The sequence below is a fragment of the Elephas maximus genome, chromosome 15, assembly GCF_024166365.1.
Source record: "Elephas maximus indicus isolate mEleMax1 chromosome 15, mEleMax1 primary haplotype, whole genome shotgun sequence".
In the NCBI taxonomy this organism is placed as follows: domain Eukaryota; kingdom Metazoa; phylum Chordata; class Mammalia; order Proboscidea; family Elephantidae; genus Elephas; species Elephas maximus.
In genome coordinates, this window is record NC_064833.1 from 39,868,853 (window position 1) to 39,888,033 (window position 19,181).

Below are 19,181 nucleotides of genomic sequence, written 5' to 3' on the forward strand. Positions count from 1 at the left end.
AGCAGGTGTTTTAACTGATGAAGATGAGTTGCTATAGGGACCTTTTGTGGGATCTGGGAACCTAAAACTCAGGGGGGTTGAACAAGCACAAGAAGTTTCAGTGGGTTGAGAGGTCACCAGTGGCCAAGGTAGCCAGACCCAGACATGTGCTGGCAGCCAGCAGGCACTCGATACTGGTTACTGGGAAAGAACCAGACCAGCTTTTGTTTCTCATCATCTCCAGTCTAGATGGAAGGTTTGGTGACATTGCAATGGGGGAAAATGAGGGAGGTCCCCTCGGATGTTCTTCTCCCGGATTTTGTTAAGCCATCCATAGATGGTTCACTGAAGGCTCTGGGAAGAGAAAAATCCTGACAAGAGTAACCCCCTCCCACCTTGCACACCTGATGGGCCCAGTCCTCTGTCTGAGGGACCTTTAAAACGCCTTCGACGGCGGCCCTCTTGAACTTTTCTACAGGGTAGCTGGGACCTCAGGGCTCTCCTAATCAAAGCCCTGAAGAAGGTGCTCTAGGTTGAGTCTGTCCTAGCCACGACCCGAACTGGCAAACAGCTGGCACTCCTTAGAAAGTACTAAGGAGGCATGGCTACAAACCTTGGCAGTGCGATAGGACTGGAGGCACATCAGGGGTAAGACCTGCGGCTGGACCAGGGCAAGGTAGGAGCATCTCCTGCACCTGCAACCCGGCGCCTCAGCCTGACCCTCCCGCACCCCGGCTGTGTAGCCCACCAGAGAGAGGCTGCGGGGCCGCAGTGTGGAAGGGGGTAGGCGACCGCGAGGAGGGAGACAGCAAACAAGGTTGAGGAAGGGGGCGCGGCTGGCGTGGCTGCTGTCCAGGGGGAGGCGGGCGGAGGGAAGGCGCTGCCGCCGCTGTCTCGTCCGCGGCGACAGAGACGCCGGGAGCGGCCGAGGCGGTGAGTCGCAGCGCCTTTCCCTCAGCTTCTCCGGAGCCAGAGTGGAGTCAGAGTGGCAGCTGGGGCGGGTGTGCCCGAGGATCCCGCGCCGGGAGCGGCTGCTGGGGGGACCAGCGCGCTCGGGCGCGGCGGGCGCAGGGGTGGGCGCGAAGCGTGCGCGGGCTGGGCGACCAGGTCCCCGCCGCCCCTGCCCGGGTGCAATTCACACTGTCAATTCTCCTGTCCTTCCTCCGATGCCAGAGGGGAGAAAAAACAAAAAACCCAGAGACCCCGAGGATGGGTGGCAGGAAAGGAGAGCAACTTTGCAGAGGGCAGCGCAGAGGCGCGCGGGGCAGGCAGGAAGCGGGCGCGTTGGGTCGGAAGCGGGCTTTCCTGAGCCTGGTGGCCCGGGGACATGGGGAACATCCTTCCCTGGAAGCGAGGGGCTGGGGTCGAGGGCACCCGCTGGTTCTCGGGTCTGCGGTGTCGGCCCTGAGAGGGCGCAGGAGGCGGATGAGAGGGTGGCCTCCGGGGGAGGGGGTTTTGGGAGCGACCGAAAACAGCCGGTTGAATGCGGAGGAAGAAGTGGTCTGTATTTTGGATTCCGGACCTGAAAGATTTGCGCCTCTTGCACTGGGGAACTCGGGAAGGGTGTGCTAGGGAGATGTGTTTGAGGGTTTTTCAGTGCATACCGATTTATTTTTAGCTTCCAGAGAAGCAGGATGTGCAAAGTGGGTTGTATCAGCCCGGGAGGGGCAGGAGGTCTCCTTGTCCGCAGGAAATACACAAGTTTCTTGCTGCAGAGGTTTGCTTTAACTTTCATGCCGGGAGAAGGAAAGCCATTTGGCTCCCTGAAGATGTCCCCGAGAGGGTAATTTTCTTCCTGGGGGTCTGTCTGCCGACTGTGTGCCTTCTGTCCTTAAACTCTGGCTCTAAATGATGGTACATGTTCTGCTCCGTAGGGCAGCTGGTGTGAAAGGCAGAAATAGGGCTGCAGAGGTCTGGCTTTCTGAGAATGAAACCACACAAGCTTGTTCAAAGTTTTCTCAGTTCTGACTTACTTGAAAGTAACAGCACTACGCCACACTATTGCCAAGAGCGGGGCTCTCTGGTTTCTCAGACCTAACTGGTGATGCCAGTAAGGCTTTTCACTCCAACTGGGAGATGACTGTGTTTTATGGCCGACCGCAGTGCTGCAAGGGCTGCAAAGGAGAGGCCGTGCTGTGATGGTGGGAGTGTCAGGGTGGTGGCCAGATCAAGTACAGACTGGGGGAGGAGCTTAAGAGAGACTGAAGAAGCTGAAGCCCAATTGTTTAGATAGCCACATCAGATCCCTGGAAATTGCTCCAGAGTCTCCCCCATTTCAACCAGTCCGTGCAGGGTCCTGAAGACGCTCACTCTATAAACATCTTAGGAGAGTCAGCCAGTGTGGTGGTTGGTATTGTTGGTCAGGCTTGAGTTCTGGTTTGGACGCTGGTAGTTCTGAGACGCTGGGCTATTAACCTCTCTGGTTTCTTGGTCTGTGGAATGGAGTTAATAGGTAGTGCTTCATCTCAGGGTTGTTGTGAAGATTGAATGAATTAATATGTAGGAAGCACTTAGAACTGCACCTTGTCATTAGTAAACCCTCCATAAGTGTGAGCTATTGTTATCGTTGTTGAAATATGCTCCCTTCTCTCAGTTTCTGCTGTCATTGATTTAGTTCATATCCTTATCACTTCTTGCCTCAGTTGTCTTCAAACAGGGCTCAGTTACCCCGGTCAGGCCCCTTTCACTTAAGACCATTTTCCAAACTGCAGCTAGAACACCCTTTTTGAGAACACAAATCTAAGTCAGTCATTCTGCTTAATTTCCTTCAGAGGCTTTCTTTGGCTTTCAGGATACAGTTTGGAGTTCATGGACCTTCACAACCTTACCCTTGTCTCTGCTGGCCTCATCTCCCAACCTTCCCCTTGTGTAGCCTCTGTTCAAGCTGCTGAGTCTCAGCACCTGCCATCTCCCCAACCTGCATTTTCTGGTCAACTCCTACACATTCTTCCCTACTCAGTGATACCCCCTGCCCCCCAGGCAGACTTCTTAGCATCCTTGCAACTGATTGAGTTGCCCCTTCTTCATGCAACCCCATTACCCCACACACATTCCTCTTATCACTCTTTGTCCTCATCTACCCATCAGTATTCCCTACCTGCAAGCCTTGACAGATGGATTCTGACTGCCAGTAAATATTTGTTGAATGAATAAGTGAACATCAGTCAAGAAAAGTTCAGTCCTGTTCACTAAAGCCAGAAACAATCATGGAGAATATTAGACAGGGAGGATAGTTAGAATGAGGACTGAACCAATCTTTATATGTGATACTCTACGATAAAGAAAGTTGGGAAATACTAAGGAACCAAGAATTAGAAGAAATGTGGCTTACTATCTTGGAAACGTTTCGGTGTCTTCTTTTAATTGTGAGGAACAAACTAACAATGGAGAAATGTGATGATCTGAATTCTTCTCTTTTCTTACTTCATAAAAAAGGCAGGCATCTCAGATCGGGCCCAGCTCCTTGAAAGGGTCCTGCAGTGAATTTGATTCTGAAGGCAGAGGTGAAGGGCTTTGTAGCTACTCTTTGGCGTGTAGCTTCCCTTGGCGTGTGGACTTGAGCTTACTCTTGGGTTGGTATGATGAGAACAGGAAAACTCCTGTCATCAAAGCTCTTCTGTTGCTTTTCAGGCTATTTAGTGTGTTCTGTGGATGCTTTTCTGCCTCAGCCAGCCTTTCCAAGTGCTCCATCACTGGGCTCCCAGGAACCCTGAAGGAGATAAGACAGTGCTCTAGAACAGGGATTTTGTACAGCAAAGAGAGTGCAAAGAATGCTTTTTTTGCATTTTTAAAGGTTTGTAAAAAGAAAAAAACAGACACACAATACAACAAAACAAGAAAGAAGAATGTGTGATAGGGGCCATATGTGGCCTGAGAAGCTTAAAATATTTACTATCTAGCCCTTTGTAGAAAAAGTTGCCTGACTGCTGCTCTAGAGCCAAAACAAATTGGTTTCATTTTGCATGTCATTTCTGATTGATTGATAGTGGCTGCCTGGAAATCTGGTTGAACAGAAATCCCAGGCTAGGTCCAGGTTCAGCAGAAAAGAGTGAGGTGGTCAATTAGTGATGTCTGTCAGGGTGTGGGTTTAAGAAGTAGTGGCAGACAGGCTTTGCCCTCTCCGTCTCTACACTAGGATGTGCCATTAGAGGACAATGAAGGCAGAAATCAGGGACAGAACACAGGAGTTTAAAAATGGTCCCTAGAGGAAGTCAGGAACTTTTAACCACAACAATAAACAATCACCACAATAACATTAGTACCTACCACTTACCATGTGTGTACTCTGTGCCGGTGCTTTTCATGGGGGATCTCGATCTCATTTAATCTTTGTAGTAATGTTTTCAGGAGGTGCTTGCTTTAATTAGAACTCATTTCTGTTGCAAGTGCCAGGAACCTCACTCCTCAAATTATTTTAAGCAAAAAAAGGAACATTATTTTGGGCCTGATAACTACTGAGTCCAGAGGAAGACACTTCTGGGCTCAAGCATCATTACCAGGACCTGATTTCTCTCTATTTTTCTTGGTTTGCTTTCTTGGAGTTGGCACCATTTTTAGATCCCATATCACTACAGGATGGTGGTAAGATTCCAGCCTTATATTGCCTGGGCTTTAACTCCAGCCAGAATGTAGGGGTCTTTATTCCAGTGTTCCTCCCAATGACTTGCTGTGACTCATTGTCTCTGATTCGGTCCTGTGCCCATTTCTATGGTGAGCAGGTTGCCACACATTACTAGGCTTTAGATCTGGTCATGGATTTCATTTCTGAGCCATAGGCTGAGAAGTGGGGGCAGGGGTGGCTCTCCAGAAGAAAATTGTTATACTGTCACCAGGAGACAAGCCAATGGATTTTGGACTGCAAAACAACAGATGTCCACTGTAGTACTGTTAGCATTCCCACTTCAGAGATAAGGGAAACAGGCTTAGGAGCACTTGATAACTTGCCCAAGGTCACATGGCTAGTAAACAATAGAGTTCTGATTTGAAGCCCACAATTTATACACTTAATAGAATTATTTGTGGATAGAACATTTAAAATAAGTTTAGTATGAAGTTTTATTCTTTCTATTTCTGAAAATAAGGCTGAATGACTTCAAATAAAATTTAAATACTGACTGACTTAAGGGCAAGAGAAAAAAGAAGGTGGTCTTCTTTGGCTGGATTTTCTTTTAAATATGTTTTATTGTGGTAAAATATATATAACAAAATTTGTCAATTTAAACATTTCTATGTGAACAATTCAGTGACATTAATTACATTCACAACATTGTGCACCCATCACCACTATTTCCAAAACTTTTTCATCACCCCAAACAGAAAGTTAGTACCCATTAAGCAGTAAACCCCCTTTTCCTACTCACTCCTGCGTGGCAGGATTTTTAGACACTCAACCAATGTTTCAGAGTAGTTTCTAGATGTTCAACACTGTATTAGATTCTACAGAGATGCACGATGAGTAAAATCTAGTTCCCCATCTTCAAGGAGTTTATGTTCCAATGTGGAAGTACCTGACTTAATTAGGGAGCAAACTGGCTAGAATGTGGGTACACAAGGGGAAGTGCAGGAGCTAAGCCCACTTCACAGGGGCTGTGACTTCCATTTTGTTCACGAATGTATCTCCAGTACAGTGCTTTATGCCATAGGCAAGCAATAAGTATTTCTTGAATACATTCTTGAAAGTAGTTTGGGATTGAATTGCGAAGGATAGTGGGAAAATTCAAATTTCATTCTGGGGACAGTGAGGAGCCATTGAATGTTGGTTACATGTATCAGTGGCACGATCAGAAGAATGGCATTAGAGGGAAGGATAGAGGGAGAGGAGAGGAGAGGAGAAAGGCAGGGGAGAAGTTAGGGGTTGTTTTAGTTGTCCAGATGAAATAGCACCTAATAGTTTTTTCCACATCTTTACAACTGAGGACATTGTATTCATCACCACACTAAATGGTATGGAACTTGGGGAGGAAAAGTAAATATGGCACTGAGCTACCTCATGGCCAAACCCAAAACCCACTGCCCTTGAGTCGATTCCGACTCATAGTGACCCTATAGGACAGAGTAGAACTGCCCTGTAGAGTTTCCAAGGAGCTCCTGGCAGATTCGAACTGCCGACCTTTTGGTTAGCAGCTGTAGCACTTAACCACTACGTCACCAGGGTTTCCCCTCATGGCCAAGGAATCCTCAAAAAGTTGATTGTTGTTGCTAATAATAACAATGGTGATACCACATGTGCCTATATGGCACTTTCTATGGTTCTAAGTAAACCAAACCTGTTGCCATTGTGTTGATTCCGACTCATAGTGACCCTACAGGATAGAGTAGAACTGCCCCATCAGGTTTCCAAGGCTGTAGATATTTACGGAAGCAGACTGCCACATCTTTCTCCTGTGAAAAGGCCGGTGGGTTTGAACCCTGACCTTTAGATTAGCAGCCCAGTGCTTAGCCACTGTACCACCAGGGATCTAAGTATTAATTCATTCAATTCTGATAAACCCTGTGAAGAATGTATCAGCCAGGGTCACAATAGGAGGTAGATGGCACATTCAAAAGGGGGTAACTGCAGAAAGTTTAATGAAAAAAAACAACTTTTTTTTTTTTTAACCCTGAAGAGGTGACAGGAGGAAGCAGTTTCTGGAATTGCTCTGGAGAGAGTTGCAGTATGGAGAGGGTTGTCTACAAGAAGTGTGGTCTTGAGTAGAGGAATACAACTACTGACAGAACAAAGGAGATGATAGCGCCCTTTTGCTATCCCAGCTGTGACGAGTTAAGAGGCTAGTTCACAAACTGGAGTGAATGCAGAGGACAGTGTCTAGCATGGTTGTTGTTGTTGGCTGCTGTTGAGTAAGTCCCTGACTCATGGCAGCTATGGCTAGCAGGGAAGGATCCAGGTGAATACATCTCCAGCCACTCTTTTATCTGTCTCTGATCTTCTGTTGGTGCTTCCCATTGAACAAACTAACCAGAAGCCAGCGGGTGAGAAAGATCGTTGATGTAGGGACTACATCGTAGTCTGTAGAAATCAGCCTTCCAGGACCCAGAGCGGAGAGAAGAAGGGGGAGCCGGATCTGGAGGAGCAAACAGTATCCTACACAAGGGATAGTCATAGTTAACCACACTCATTTTACAGGTAGGGGAACTGAAGCAGTAAGAGGCTAAGTCACTTCCCCACAGCCAGAAGCTAGTGAGCTGTGGAGTTGGGATTTGAACCCAGGAAGCCTGATAATCAGGACATTTCTTCTGTATATACACTTGGATCTGGACCGTTAGGTTTTCACAGACCTGTGTATTTTGATTCTTTGGGAATAATCTGGTTTGTAGAAACTTGGCTTGACTGTCAAGATGTAGCGTGGACAGATTTTCCTTTTTTAAATGACAACATATATTCGTAGGCCTGTTTTGTAGCTGATTTATTGTATTTAGATTAAAAAAAAATCTTTTATGTATCCAGAACCAAACCCGTTACTATGAAATTGATTCTGACCCATAGTGACTCTATAGGACATAGTATAACAGTCTCATAGGGTTTCCAAGAAGCAGCTGGTGGATTTGAACTGCTGACCTTTTGGTTAGCAGCTGAACTCTTAACCACTGCACCACTAGGGCTCCCTTTTGTGTATACGTGGTACCAAAAAAAAAAGAAAAACACACAAACAAACAAAAAAACCAACCAGTTGTCATTGAGTTGATCTTTCAGAAGCAGATAATCAGGCCTATTCTTATGAGGCACTTCTATGTGGATTCAAACCGTCAACCTTTTGGCTGGTAGTCGAGCACTTAACTGTTTGCACCACCCAGGGACTCCTGTATACTTGATTGTTGTTTAAACAGCCAGGTTACACTGTCAATCTGTTTTGAGTTTCAATTAAAAAACAACAAAACAAAACAAAAAACTTACATTTTTTTCATATATGTTTCAAGGACATACTGTCTTGCCTGGAAACCCTGGTGGCGTAGTGGTTAAGAATGACAGCTGCTAACCAAAAAGTGGGCAGTTTGAATTCACCAGGTACTCTTCAGAAACCCAGTGGGTTTGGTTTTTGGTTATTGTCTCCCCGTAAACTATATAAGGAGCCCTGGTGGCACAAACAGTTAAGTGCTTAGCTGTTAACCAGAAGTTTGGTGGTTCAAACCCAGCCAGTGGTTCTGTGATAGAAAGACCTGACAATCTGCTTCCATAAAGATTAGGAGCCCTGGTGGTACAGTGGTTAAAGCACTCAGCTACAGTCAAGAAAACCCTATGGAGCAGTTCTACTCTGTCACATGGGGTCACTATGAGTCAGAATTGACTCATGGCATCTAATAACATGCACAAGAGAACAAAATGCTGCCTGGTCCTCTGTCATTCCCATGATTGGTTGTCGATCAGACTGTTGTGCTGTGTAGGGTTTTGATTGGCTGATATTTGTAAGAGGTTGCCACACCTTTCTTCCTAGTTTGTCTTAGTCTGGAAGGCTCTCCTGAAACCTGTTTAGCTTCACAGCAACATGCAAGCCTCTGTAGACCGATGAGGGGTGGGTGTGCATGAGGCGCCTCGGCTAGAACTCAAACCCAGGTCTCCTGCATGGGAGGTGAGAATTCTAGCACTGAACCACCACTGCCCCCATGTCTAGTGTGTAGTAGGGGGTGGAAACCACCTCCCTGAGGCATGACTGAAGGACTCTCTGGCCTGGAGAAGTTCTGTGGGAACCTGAGTATTGTCGTCTCCAAATACCTGAAGCACTGCATTGGGGGTAACATCTATGATGGAGGGTAGAACTAGGCCCCTTTGAAAATGGAATGGGCAGCTTTGGGAGGCCTCACGTTTTCCATTCCTGGAGGTACTACAGCTGAGGCCATAGGTTAGAGATGTGGTTGGGGGCTTGTATTAGTTTCCTGTGAATGGTGGGACAAACTACCACAAACTGGGTGGCTTAAAACAATAGAAGTTTATTCTCTGACAGCTCTGGAGACTAGAAATCTGAAATCAAGGCACACTCTATCTGGAGGCTCCAAGGGAGAACCTGTACTTTGCCTCTTCCAGCTTTTGGTGGCTGTCAGCCTTCCTAGGCTTGTGGCTGCATCTCTGCTTCCTCCTCTTCTCAGGGGAAGAGATTGGATTTAGGGCCCACCCAGATAATTCAAGATGATCTCATTTTAAGATCCTTAACTTAATTATATCTGCAAAGACTTTTATTCCAAATAACATCACATTCACAGATTCCAGGGATTAGGACACGGACGTATTTCGTTTGGGGCCACTATTCAACAACCCTTGATCCTCTGATTCTGTTTATGATGCTCCTAGATCTGATTTACCTCATAGATTCTAGGTTCTTTGGGTTTGACAAAGTAGAGGTTTTATGAATGCTTTAATTTGATCTGTTGAACTTTTATTCAAACTTTAAAGAAAAAAACACTTAAAACCTACCTCCTCCTTATGTCTCAAATGAAAGAGTGAGCGAAAGAGGCTGTCAGAAGCCAGTTTGCTCTCTGCCTGGCTGGAAGCTTTCTAGGCTGTGCTTTGCAGAGTGGCCTCAGAGGAAATGAATGGAAGAAAAAGCAGCCCTGGCTCTGTCTGGCTTCTAAATGGGGCTTTCCCAAATGCTTTTTAAATGTAATTACTCAGAGGAAGGTTAAGGATGTTGAAGTCTTTTAGGAAAGGGAAGCAGAAGCAGTATAGGCTCAAGTTTCTAGGATTCAGAAAGCACTTGGTTAGAAATATTGTTAGTAAATGTCACTGGCCCACTATCAAGCCTCCTATCCACATACAGGTAGTTGCCAATTTACTATGCATTGGTGTTAACCACACTTAAAATCATCACTTTTTTTTTTTTTTTGGTACATCTTATTCTTAATAAGTACTACATACAATGTTGTAGTGCACAATGTACTATTACCATTCTCATGCCAACCTCCAAAGACAAAATAAAGATCAGATTTATAAAGATAGTGATAATAAAGGCAATAATAATGAAGATTAAAAAAAAAAGAGATGTATGACTTAGGTCAGAACTGACTTAAGATGGAGTGGTCAGAATGGAACCCCATCCTAAGTCAGGGTCTACCTGTATTTTCAGTGCTGAATTCCAAGCACAGGGTGCAGAAGGCAAAGAAAAGGGTAGCTTTGGCAATTACCTGGCTAATTAGATGACAGTAGCCCATCAAATGGGGTAAATCAGGAAGGTCCACTCCTGGGCATAAATTACTCTGGTTGTCTGCATTGATCATATTAACTGGGTAAGTGCCAAAATCCATTCACTCTTCGCCTTGGAGAGGCAGCTGTAATTAAGGTTCGTTTCACTTCAGGGGGCAACTAATTTTGGTTTTTCAGCCACTTTACATTTGGACTTCAAAAGAGAGAAAGGAAAGAAAAAAAGAAAAAATGCCCCTCCTGTTTAAACCCTGGTGGGGTAGTGGGTACGTGCTACAGCTGCTAACGAAAAGGTCAGCAGTTCAGATCCACCTTGGAAACCCTATGGGGGTAGTTCCACAGTTCTACTCTGTCCTATAGTGTTGCTTTGAGTTGGAATTGACTCGACAGCAATTTTTTTTTTTTTTTTGGTTTTATCATGTATTGCATTCTGCTGTCTCATTGCTACTGGGGTTAATATTAATTGGATCCGTTTGCTTTGTGATACTTAGAGAATTTAGTTCCACCAGCTGAAGAAAATGGTTTGCCTTGAATAGGACTGGCTACATAGTTAGCAGGGCCCATTGCAAAATCAAACTATGGGGTTCATTATTAAAAAATCAGTAAGATCTTTAAGGCAGTGACAACAGAGCATTAAACCAAGTGTGGGGCCCTTCTGAGCAGGTGGCATACCCATGAAGCAGGCCCTGGCCTCGTAAAGATGTGTCCGCTTGTTCATCTGACACTTTCTTGACCTTCAAAGAGTAACCAGGCTGCTCTGCTCTGCTTCATTTGAACCATAGGCCTCTGTAGGGGAAAGGACAGTGAGTGGACTGGGAATCTTCCATTTGCCCCTCCACATTCTCTCTCATCCCTTCTCCACCTGGCTCTGTTCCTGAGAGATTGGTCTCCCCTGCTGGCATCAATGCCATCTTTGTCTTCTGATTTCTGGTATAATTTGGCCAACAGCAGGTCCAGCAGGGGATGGGAGAGTGGGAGGAAGGTGGGGTAGGGTATTTATTTCTTTGGTTCCCTCCTTCTGAATTGTATGTCGCAGGTTGGCTGTATATGTGTACCAAAGGCCACAGCTCCTGCCAGGTAGTCTTCTCCATAAAGTTACCCTTTCTGGGTCCTTGTAACCACTGCATCTCCTTGCGCCTTCAGACCTAGGGGTGGTCATAGCTTCTTGCTGTTGCTAGCCTCGTGTCCTGCACTATTCTTTATTACTCTCTCCTTAACAGCCTCCTTTATAGGACTCCTCAGTAGCATCAAAAAGAACCCTCTGCTTCTTGTCTGGGCCCTAATGATTCAATAACCATTTGTCGGGGTTTAACCATACCCTGTGCTACTGCAGGGCGGAAAGAGAGGCTAATGGCTACAATAACAAGTGATTCTGCTGGGCCAACTCCTGGTGAGGTTAGGTAATCGGGAGGCAGTGTATCCACATCCACAGTGGCGAAGAACATGCGCTTGAGAGTCAGACATTTGAATCCTCTAAAGGAGCCCTGGTGGTGCAGTGGTTAAAGCGACCAACTGCGAACCAAAAAGTTGGTGGCTTGAAACCACCAGCGGCTCCTCAGGAGAAAGATGTGGCAGTCTGCTTCCATAGATATGTACAGCCTTGGAAACCCTATGGGATTGCTATGAGTCGGAATCCACTCATTGGCGGTGGGTTTTTTTTTTTTAGTGTGACGTTAAAGGAGCCCTGGTGGTGCAGTGGTTAAGGGCTTAGCTGCTAACCTAAAGGTTGGTGGTTCAAACCCACCTGCTGCTCCTCAAGAGAAAGATGTGGCAGTCTGCTTCTATAAAGATTCACAGCCTTGTGTACAGCCTTGGAAACCATATGGAGCAGCTCTACTCTGTCATATAGGGTTGCTATGAGTCAGAAATGACTCAATGGCAATGGTTTTTTTTTTTTTTTTGTTAGTATGACTTTGGGTAAATCATCTCATCTGTAATATGAACATAATCATACTCCCTTGCTCGTAGGACTGTTTTGAGGATTAAGGGAGATCACATGGGTATCATGCTTAGCACAGTGCCTGGTATATATAGTTAAGTGCTCAAGAAGCATTAATTATTAATTATATGGGCTGTCCCATTCAAGAGGATACATTGTCTACTTTGTCTTTGACCTGAACTAAGACACTTACATCACAGACCACACCAGTGATGACCGGTCTTTCACAGGTTCACTATTGTTTCGGTGTTATTTCTGTTTTCTCAACTAGGTTGTAGTGTTCTGAAAGTCAGGGATCCTATATTATATACTGTTCATACTAACACAAGTTCCCACATCATAAGTGGTCAAGAAATATTTCTTGGCAAAATATAAGGTGACCATATAATTTATTGTTCATACCAGGACATTTTTGAGAGTCAAAGGGGGGTGCTTTTTAGTAATCATGCCAAAACAACAAGTGCAAATGGGGACTGTTCCAGGCAAACAGGGACATAGTTTCCCTAGTTAAGTGGAACTTCAGGTAGTTTTTGAAATATTTAAAAAAAAAATTGCCAGGATTCCCCCATTTCTAGTAGTCTACTTTTGGACTGTGACGTAAAACTAGGTAGTTAAACAAATGGAGAAAAATATATTTAACACTTCTAATAGATTTCTTCCCTATGTCTAGTTTAGGAATTTGAGGCAATGGGCCGTGACTTCTCACAGCTAGAGTTCTGCCCGTTCTTATACCTTATTAGTCTACTTTACACAGGGTACCTATTTATAAAGCTTCCTTTGGTACTTAACCCTTTTTTTCTGCATAGTCTCCTAATTATTGTCTTCCTTGCATTAATGATCATTTACTTTTGAAAGATGGCAAAAATAGATTTATATGCATATGTTTTTCTGAACATCTTTGTCTTTGTATTTCTGGTTGCCTGGGTGACATTTCCAGGAGAATACATGCTAATGTTCTATTATTAAAGCAGCAATGAGATGGAAACTATTTTTAGGCCTGTTATACCTTTCTTTTCCTCCACCAGACCATTTAATTGGTTGATTTTTTCCTGTTCTCATTATCTGAAGGCCATGTGCCCTTCCTCTAGTTCTACTTGGAGGACTGGCTAAGTTTTTGAAAATTGGTAGAATAATTCAGTACCTTCTTTATTCAGAATTGCTAAATGGGTATTGATAGTCCATTCATTTGGTTAGTCAATAACAGTTGTTTTGTTACAGGGTGTCCAAACCAAGCTTCAAAACCAAAAAACGAAACCTATTGCCGTCAAATCTATTCCAACTCATAGTGACCCTATAGGACAGAGTAGAAGTGCCCCATAGGGTTTCCAAGGAGCGGCCTGTGGATTCGAACTGCTGACCTTTTGGTTAGCAGCATTAGGCAAGGGATATTTTTGATAAAAGAAAAAGGAATTTGGAAGAGATCTGTAGTTCTATAGTGAAAGAGTATGTCCACTCTTTTTGCAGCTGGATCAACCTGGTTTCAGTCTTAGTCTTAGTATGAGGACTTATTTTTTAATGGCTAATGATCGAGAGCATTTTCTCATGTATCTGTTGGCTGCCTGAATATCTTCTTTAGTGAAGTGTGTGTTCATATCCTTTGCCCACTTCTTGATTGGGTTGTTTGTCTTTTTGTGGTTGAGTTTTGACAGAATCACATAGATTTTAGAGATCAGGCGCTGGTCGGAGATGTCATAGCTGAAAATTCTTTCCCAGTCTGTAGGTGGTCTTTTTACTCTTTTGGTGAAGTCTTTAGATGAGCATAGGTGTTTGATTTTTAGGAGCTCCCAGTTATCTGGTTTCTCTTGGTCATTTTTGGTAATGTTTTGTATTCTGTTTATGCCTTGTATTAGGGCTCCTAGGGTTGTCCCTATTTTTTCTTTGATGATCTTTATCGTTTTAGTCTTTATGTTTAGGTCTTTGATCCACTTGGAGTTAGTTTTTGTGCATGGTGTGAGGTATGGGTCCTGTTTCATTTTTTTGCAAATGGATATCCAGTTGTGCCAGCACCATTTGTTAAAAAGACTATCTTTTCCCCAATTAACTGACACTGGGCCTTTGTCAAATAGCAGCTGCTCATATGTGGATGGATTTATATCTGGATTCTCAATTCTGTTCCACTGGTCTATGTGTCCGTTGTTGTACCAGTCGAAGGTACAGGTGCACCACCTTTAAGAAAGTAATTTCGTGTACCTGTTACCATTGAGTTGATTATGACTCATAGCGACCCTGTAGGACAGAGTGAAACTGCCCCACATAGAATTTCCAAGGAGCGCCTGGTGGATTCGAACTGCTCACCTTTTGGTTAGCAGCCATAGCACTGAACCACTACACCACCAGGGTTTCCAAATTTCATATAAGATATTGCAAATTCTTGAATTTACTGAAGAGAAAAATTAGGGGATCATTATTTCTTTATTTATCTCTTAACTTTTGTGAATTTTTGTTTTTTGTGGAGGGGATGGGTTGGGAAGTCACCTTGGCAATACCCCCCGAGGGAAGGTCCATTGTCCATTCTGATCTTCCTTGGATGATATCTGGAATTTTTTCTTTTTCTTGGAGTTACTGCTCTTGCTGCTGGCAGCCTTTTCATGTCCACTGCTGACTGGCTCCTCCTTGGAAAGAAACTTTCTTCCAACTTGCCAAACTTTTTCTCTGGGACATTCCTGCTGTTACCTGCCTCTTCAGGATCACTAGCTGATTCCTCTTTGGGGATTATTATTATTATTTTACTAAAATGTTTTTGCTCTCACAAACATTTCTGAGAACTTCTTTTAATGGTGAATACATACCCCTTGGTGTATTTATAGTTGAATTGAAAATTGAAAGTATCTAACTTACCCTTGCACTTTTAGGAACATAACTATAGTGTTATTATCCATAATTCAAAGTCTCAGGTAGCCAGCATTAATATCTGGAGTATTTTCTTTCATTATTTTTTATAAATATTTTGGTAAAGATTGTGTATGTATGTTGATATCAGTTGCTGTGGAGTTGATTCTGATTCATGGTGATCCCATATCTGTCAGAGTAGACCTGTGCTTTGTAGGGTTTTCAATGGCTGATTTTTAGGAAGTAGATCACCAAGTCTTTCTTCTGAGGTGCCTCTGGGTGGACTCTGGATGCCAACCTTTCTGTTAGCAGCCAAGCTCTCTAACTCTTTACACCACCCAGAGCTCCTACATATCTATGTCTATATAGACATGTATACAATGTGCACCGGACCCAAGCCATGTTATTTTTAATTGCCTCATGTGCGTGCCAAAGCTAGACAGTGAATAAGGAAGACTGAAGAAGAACTGATGCATTTGAATTATGGTTTTGGCGAAGAGTATTGAATGTACCATGGACTGCCAGAAGAATGAGCAAATCTGTCTTGGAAGAAGTACAGCCAGAATGTTCCTTAGAAGGAAGGATGGTGAGATATCATCTTACATACTTTGGCCATGTTATCAGGAGGGACCAGTCCCTGGAGAAGGCCATTATGGTTGGTAAAGTAGAGGGTCAGCAAAAAAGAGGAAGACCGTCAATGAGGTGGATTGACACAATGGATTGACACTGCAACAATGGGCTCAAACACAGGAATGATTGTTAGGATGGTGTGGGACCAGGCAGTGTTTTGCTGTGTTGTACATAGGGTCGCTATGAGTTGGAATTGGCCCAACAGCACTTAACAACAATGACAACAACATACGACTATATAATCTATGTCGATGAATCTTTATCTGACTGTTGTGTGCACTTGTGCAGTTGAAGGGGAAATATTTTGACTACATTCAGTCTTGTGGATAGAGCCCAAAATATAGCACGTAGAAATCCATGATTACTAATTCGGATTATATGGCAAGTCTGAGAGAAGAGGTGGACTTTAATTTTTTGTTATTTAAAATTGTTTAACTTTGTTGTCCTTGGGTTCTCTTAAGCACCCTGCTGAATTGTTTTTCTATTTCTTGAAGGCAGATTGCTGGATTATTGCTAGAGTTGTTTTGCTGCCCTTATTGTTGTTGGTTGCTGTGGAGTTGAGTCTATCCCATGGCGACTTCACGCAGACTAGAACTGCTCCATAGGGTTTTCAAGGCTGTGACCTTTCAGAAAGAGATGGCCAGGCCTGTCTTCCGAGGCGCTTCAGGGTGTGTTCAAATTGTCAACATTTTGGCTAATAGTTGAGTGCTCAACTGTCTGTGCCATCCTGGGACCTTAAAAGAGAGGGAAAGAAAATGGAGGAGGTGGGGGGAGAGGTATGCCTACATATCTCCTTAGACATGTGACCTGGATTTCCTAATAGGATATTTAAAGTAAGAGCTCTTTGAGGGGATTTTGTTCTGTGACTTACGGAAAGGGGAAAACTGGGATGTGAAAAGTCTGTGATGTTGTGTTCCCAACACTTCACTGCCTCAAATGAAGGACATGGCCACCATTTTCATGCAAGGCCAAAGGACAAGACAGCGAGAATCAGAAGTCAGCTCTGGCATCTGAAGTTTCTTGGGAAAGCAACAGGAAGACTGTGCTTTGTGTTTTTCTAATCTAGACATTTAAAGAATATGGTCCCCTCCACATACCTTCACTGTTATAAAAAGTAAGTCATTATCATGAAATAAATTCTGGCCAATAGAAATTAGAAAGAAGAAGAAGAAGGAAAAAAAAAAAAAAAAATCACCTGGCATCCAGATATTCAAAGGCAACCAGGGTTAATATTTGGACTATTTCTTTTTATTATTTTAATATAGAGGTTTTTTTCTTAGATACATAGTTCCATTTATATATAATTTTGTACTATTTTTTCACTTAACCATATGTCACATATGGCTTTATTAAGTATATACTATTTCATCAAATGGATATACCTCAGTTTCCTTAGCCATCCCATTATTCATCATTTGGTCAAAATTTTAAATAATTTTTTGCTATTATCAGTTTTGTACAATAATCTTTATATAAGATTATATCTTAGGGTATACTTACAGTGAATTTAATAGGTTGAAGGTTCAAACATTTAAAAAATCTCGATGCATTTCACCAATTTGCTTTCCAAAAGGTTAAAGCAATTCATGCCATATGATTGGTTTCACCCTCTGTCATGGATTGAATTGTGTCCCCGCAAAATATCTGTCAGTTTGGCTAGGTCCTGATTCCCTTACATGATTGTATGATTTTCTACCATTTTATCTTTTGATGTGATTTCTTTATGTGTTGTAAATCCTATCACTATGATGTAATAAGAGGGATTAGTGGCAGTTATACTTATGAGGCCTACAAGATTAGGTAGTGTCTTAAGCCAGTCTCTTTTGAGATATAAAATAGAGAAGCGAGCAGACAGACGGGGGACCTCATAACACCAAGAAAGCAGTACCGAGGACAGAGTACATCCTTTGGACCTGAGGTTCCTGCGCTGAGATTCTCCCAGACCAAGGGAAGACTGATGACAAGGACCTTCCTCGAGAGCTAACAGAGAGAGAAAGCCTTCCTCTGGAGCTGATGCCCTGAATTTGGACTTGTAGCCTACTAGACAGTGAGAGAATAAACTTCTTTTTGTTAAAGCTGTCTACTTGCGGTATTTCTGTTATAGCAGCACTAGATGACTAAGACACTGTCTTTCACTTGCATTGGATATCATCACTCTGCAACACTTTTACTGATTTGATAACCCCAAGTATTTTATTTTTATTTGTATTTCTTTGATTACTAGTGAGGCCAAGAATTTCTTTTTCATATTATTGTATACTAGTCGTGTTTCTTCTTATCTTAATTTTCAGTTACATGTTCTTTGCTCTTAGGTGTTTTTCTTAACTACCAAAATTAGAATTCTTTATTTTTTTCCAGTTACAAAAGGGATAACAAGTGAAACAATTCTGTACAAAGATACACAAAGGAAAACTCTCTTTTCTCCTCCTTTCATGCCTCCATGCTTTCAAGGTTGTTGTTGTTGGCTGTTGTCAAGGGCCTCTGACTCATGGTGACCTCCTATGTAACAACTGAACAAAATACTGCCAGGTTCTTCACCATCCACATGATCGCTTGCTGATTGGACCGTTGTGATCCATAGGGTTTTCACTGGCTGATTTTTGGAAGTATGTTGCTAGGCCTTTCTTCCTAGTCTGGTTTAGTCTAGAACAGGTAAGCAGTGTTAAAAGCCCAAGGTTGTCTCTCCATCTTGATTTTGCATATAAATACGTTTTTATAAAGATACAAAGGAAACTTATTTGTTTTTACCAAAACAGGATCCTAGTATATACATTATTCTGCAACTTGGTTTGTTTTTCATTTAAAATATACGTCATGGGTATAGGATCTTTATTAACATAAAATAAAATGTTTTTGGCCATGTTGTTACAAATACTTTTCCAGTGTATTGCTTGCCGCTTTGACAAAGAAAGTTTTCTATTAAGTGAGCAAATGTTCCACTGTAATTTCTTCCACCTATAGGATTTTCAATGGCTGATGTTTTAGAAGTAGATCACAAGGCTTCTATTCTGAGGCATTTCTGGGTGGACTTGAACCTCCAACCTTTTGCTTAGCAGCTGAGCATGATAACCATCTGTATCACCCAGGGACTCCTCTATTGTATGAAGTTATCACAAATTGTTTATTCATTCTAGTACTCAAAAACACTAAGATAATTTGCATATCTTTTGCTATTATAAACCAAGCTGCAATGTATTCTTGAACGGACAGCTCCCTCCTTTTACAGGGTTTGATAAATACTCAGCTCAGTGTTCTATTGGTTTTAAAAAATTGTCTAACTTAAAAAACCGTATTATTATTTAATCCAACTATTACTTATTTTGGTGTATGGTGAGGAGGAAATGAGGGGCTCAGTTGATTATTTTTCTCCTTTAGCTTATTAACCATCACATTTTATTGAGTGGTTTTTTTTTTTTTTTTTTTACTTTCCATAAAACAAGTGACTTCTCTTATTTGTCCTTTGGTGTTTTTCAACAATAAAGTGGTGGTATTGTAATCAGAAGGACCTTCTTCTAAGGAAAGGGAGATTTTTATATTTACCTGGAATTGGGTGGTTGCACTGAGAACCACCTGGTCCCCTCAGGCCCCAGGTCTTTGCCTCACGTGTGTGTAGCCTGGGGAGCTCCGAGTGCTTCGTTTGCACTGCATTGCCATGAGAGTGGTAGGGCCACAAATACA

The 19,181-nt window shown here is 43.0% G+C and overlaps 1 protein-coding gene across 1 annotated transcript in view; it reads left to right on the plus strand.

Moving 5' to 3' along the window:
* Positions 1 to 895: 895 nt before the first annotated feature.
* The window catches only part of NCALD (neurocalcin delta), a 449,176-nt gene continuing 430,890 nt past the window's right edge, over positions 896 to 19,181 (plus strand). Inside the window, exon 1 of the mRNA XM_049853824.1 lies at positions 896 to 912. The gene's annotated coding sequence lies outside the window, so the exon portion shown is untranslated. The remainder of the gene's footprint in view (positions 913 to 19,181) is intronic.